This window comes from Hordeum vulgare, chromosome 6H (genome assembly GCF_904849725.1).
Source record: "Hordeum vulgare subsp. vulgare chromosome 6H, MorexV3_pseudomolecules_assembly, whole genome shotgun sequence".
NCBI lineage: Eukaryota > Viridiplantae > Streptophyta > Magnoliopsida > Poales > Poaceae > Hordeum > Hordeum vulgare.
In genome coordinates, this window is record NC_058523.1 from 303,006,102 (window position 1) to 303,010,871 (window position 4,770).

At 46.4% G+C, this 4,770-nt stretch overlaps 1 pseudogene; it reads right to left on the bottom strand.

Moving 5' to 3' along the window:
• Positions 1–2,149: 2,149 nt before the first annotated feature.
• On the bottom strand, positions 2,150–2,621 carry LOC123405429 (annotated as a pseudogene).
• Between the last annotated feature and the right edge of the window lie 2,149 nt (positions 2,622–4,770).

A 4,770-nucleotide genomic window follows, 5' to 3' on the forward strand; every position in this document is an offset into this window, starting at 1 on the left:
AAGGTCCTACTTGGCGCAAACACTAATTAAAACAAGAAAACAAAATTATTACTGAGGTAATAATATGTGGAACACTCAAAAATATATAAAAAAACAAATAAAATTGGGTTGCCTCCCAACAAGCGCTATTGTTTAACGCCCCTAGCTAAGCATAATGCAATAGATCTAGGTATTGTCATCTTTGGTATGCAACTCCTCAATTACACAGTTCTGAAACCCTAGGAGATCCTTTGGTTTTGTCAATAATCATACCCCTAGGTGAGAATTCCATAATTTCACTAGTAGTAATAAGTTCCCTAATAGAGCTAGGGTGAACGCTTATCATCTTAAGATCTTCATCACCTTTTTTAGAGGATTCACCCTTATTTTTAGGAACACTAGCAAAAGAGCCTCTGCGTTGCAACGGAAGAGAAAATAACACATGCTCTGAACGCAATATATTTTCACATACATCACATTTGTGTTGCCGACGATGACTTTAGTGCTCACACAATGAAAACGCGTTTGAATATACTGTCACTCGGAATATGATGAGAAATATGTTGTTTCTCCCCATGAGGTTTTCCAAAGGTGTCCATGTGTTGTTAACGATGTTTTCTTTCCTCTCAATTTGGTTTTAATTTAATGGATATTTATTGCAATTCGTATCATCGCCGGAATGAGAGAAAAAAAGGACCGTGCACTACAGATTAAGTTTGCACCAAAAATACTCCCTTCGTTCGGAAAAGATTGTCACCACGTACATTTTGCACAAAAAACCTTCCTGTTATCCCGACACAACCCGCAGTCCCCGTCCCCTCCCTCCTTTGACCACGCTCGCTTGCCCACTCGTCGGCGCCTCCGCCCCGCCATGCCACAGCTCCAGCGCAGTCCCTCCTCCCTTTCGCTGCGCCGCAGGTGCCCCGCGCTGTCCTTCCTCCGTTCCCCTGTGAAGCTCAATGAATCCACCTTCCTTCTTGTTGTAGCTCCCACGCGAAGCTCAAGGATCGGCTTTTCTACCCCATGTCGAGTCCCTTGCCCTCGCTTTCCTCGAGTCCCCAGTCATCGCCATGGCGAGCTCCTCCCTGCCGCCTTGGCTTGCGAACAATCCTCCTTCCTTCTACATGGAGAGCTTAGCCTCAGACAGTCTTTGGACAATTGGATGTGTGTCCGTTGTTGGTAGAAACCAAGAGATTGCGCATGAAAAACGACAGCTTTCAGAAGCAGAACCGGACAGACTTGGGCTTTCAAATCAACAATTCTTTTTGGCAGAATTAGTAGTCTATGTTCAGACAGTTACTTCTGATTTTATACTCTTAACTGAATTTTTTCCATGAGTATACTCTTAACTAAATTTAGAAAACTGCTAAAAACGATGTGGCAAGCATAGTCGACTAACAAAGGTCCCCACTGTCGAGTGCATTTAGAACATCGTCGAGCCCATGTACTTATTCTTATTCTGTGATCTAGTTTACTCACTGAATTTTATTCTTATTCTTGCTGTCAAAATAAAAAGTTGGGACTTGGGAGTAGCTATTGTTGACTAAAGATTATGTCCCCCATGCCAAGATTGACGAAGCATCTCCCTCGTCTTATGTTGCTGCTACCCTGTTAACTTGCTCGTCTCAATTTCCACAACAGCTTGTAATTGCAGAGATGGAAGGCCTTGACTAGGTAATCATATGAATCCTTTATCCGTTTAATTTTGGTACGGGTAGGCACTGATCTATGTAAATAAACTTGGTTCGTTTAGATTTTAATCTAGATACAGATGACAGAATTTTGAAGATTGCAATTTTTGTGTTCATCAGTTCAACGAGGGTGGGGACGGGAAGCAGTAGCATTAGAGGCCGACACCGGGAACTATGAGCAGTAGAGCCCGGCGCGGGGTACCAGAGGCGACGCCCAGCACCACCACCAGCCGGCAGCCAAAGTGGAAGAAGTCCAGGTCGCCTCCGTGGGTGGAGCGGCGGCGGTAGGTGGGAAGCAACAGTAGCAGGTGCGTGGAGAAGGTGGTCGACCGAAGCGGCAGCGTAGGAGGGCAGCAACAGCAGGTCGGTGGAGCAGGTGGACAAACGTAGAGGCGGCGCATGTGGGTGGCCTTGGCGTCGGCGAGGCAGCAGGTCGCCTCCGTAGCGCTCCCTAACGAGCGCCTCCTGGACGGGGCGCATCAGGGCGTCGCTGACGGCGGCTGCATCGATGCGCCACGAGTCGCCCCCCCCCCCCCCCCCGCCGCCTTGCCGAGGATCCACGCCCCTCGGGAGGCCGTCCACGGCCGGGAAGGGGTACGTGGCTATCTTCACAGGCATGCCCTTGGCTACATCACCGTACCGTCTCTTGAGCATGGACAGGACGATGGAGACATTGGCCGGAGTGACGGCGACGGTCGCCTCCACGGCGGCGTCGGGGCTAGCCGCCGCGGCGAGGCGGATGGCAAGGTCGGTGAAGGGCTCGATGTGGCTGGTCACGAAGAAAGGGGTGAGCAGGACGCACAGCTTCGTGCTGGTGTGGGTACCCAAGGTGGCACCGGTGCGGGTACCGGCAGTGGTAGCCATTTTCGTTCCTGGCTAGTACTGGTCTACTCTCTACTGGTTGTACCTGGTTTGTCACTATAGTCTTGCCTTTAAGTAAGCCAGGGTCGACATTGGACTGTATTTTCTTTTAACATTTTCTGTTATACAAATAGAATGAGCTGTTCATCACTGGAAAAAACATAAGTAAGAGGACTATTTTGTAAAAAGGCAAATGATTCGTTTTCTGACTTAAATCCGGACTACGGGTTGATTACCTGAAACATCAGGGGGTTTTCTGCAAAATATAAAAAACGATTCGTTTCTTGACTTAAGAACGGACTGCGGGTTGAATACCGGAAAAGCGAGGGGTGTTTTTGCAAAAATGCTATGACGGACGACCAGAAACCCTATTTGCTTTATTATTAGGGAGAGATAAACAAACTTGGCAATCTTAGGAGGAGTGGTTTTAGTAGAGGCGAAGGCGGAACCCAAGTTGGTAATAATGTCCTCAAGCTTTCCAATTCTAAAAGAATCTTGATCCAATTTTTCCTTAACTATGGGTTCCTTTTCCCTTAGGTTTTTTAAAGTAGCTCCTACCTTAGATCCATATTGGGTAATATGATTGTGGATATTTCAATGAGCTCAACGGTATCAACTTTATTTTCAATAGCATCAAGCCTACGCATCACATGTTCCAAAGTTAAGATTGTTTCATTAACCATGAGTGGGGGTGTACCTACCAGATTTGTCATAGCATTATAAGAACCAAAGGTGTGGCTACCCAAGAAGTTTCCTCCCATGATGGTATCCAAAACGTATCTATTCCAAGGAGAAACAACCACATAGAAATTGCGAAGGAGAACAGTAGTAGATTGCCTACGAATAGATCTATTTTGAGCATTGCAAATTCTATACCAAGCATCCTTTAAGTTTGCTCCCTCCCTTTGCTTAAAATTAAGAACTTCATTCTCATGAATACTAGCGATAGAAGCAAGGCCAGTCATGACTTTAAGCGATCTAACACCTAACACTACAGGAATCACCTTCTTTGCCGTCTGCCATCACAGACGGCAAAGACAAATACCCGGACGGCAACGACAATCCCACAGACGGCAAATATTGTCACGGCCGGCAAATTTTCTGCGTCAGCCTACGACGGCATAGGACCTTCTTTGCCGTCTGCCCCCCCCAAAGCGGACGGCAAAGCTCTTTGCCGTCAGCTTTCCTGAGGAGCAGTCGGCAAAGAGTTTGGGACGGCAGCCGAGAGGCGTTGCCTCCGTTAGGGGTTAACGGAGCCTTTGCCGTCTGCCTCCTGGTATCTTTGCCGTCTGCCTCTTGGTATCTTTGACGTCTGCCCTCTTGACTATCTTTGCCGTCTGCCTCCTCGGGAATCTTTGCCGTCCGCCCCCTTGACTATGTTTGCCGTCTGCCGTGTCCTCCCCTCTCTCCACTTTTGTCTTCTGCCCCCTCCTCTGTGCCCTCTTCTTTGTCGTCTGCCCACCCAGCAGGCAGACGGCAAAGAGACTATATGGCCAGCTGCTACTGCCCAGATTGCACAGCTGGGCGCCATGTGGCACCTTTGCCGTCTGTTGGCTGATGGCAAAGGCCTTTGCCATCAGCTGGCAGACGGCAAAGATCCTATATTGTCCCATTTTTATTTATTTTTTCTATTTCACATCACATATACATATAATTTAGAGCACATATATCATAAATAGATCACAACACATATATGATATACATATAAAGCTCATCAATGTCATTTGTTCATCAACGTACATCCCATATATCAAAAGAACCAACACATACGAAGTTTCATCCATATATACATACATATAGTTGCACAAATATTGTTCATCAACACATTGTTCATCAACACATACAAAGAACCAACACATTGTTCATCAACTCAAATAAAAACGGAAACTAAAGCACTCCAACGCCAGCTTCCATGCATGTAGTACATCCAATCTGCAAAATGGGAATAATAAAGCAAGTAGAAGAAGAACAACAACATATATATGACAAATAAGCTAAATTGAAGAAGAAAGAAAAGAAGCAATAAGAGAACAAGGAGAAGAAAAACAAGAAGGAGGAGGAGGAGGGGAAGGGGAAGGAGAAGGAGAAGGAGGAGGAGAAGAAGAAAAAAAGAAGAGAAGAAGAAGGAGAAGAAGGAGGAGAAGAAGGAGAGAAGAAGAAGGAGAAGAAGGAGGGCTCCTTCTCCTTCTCCTTCTTCTTCTCCTCCTTCTTCTCTTCTTCTCCTCCTCCTTCTTCTTCT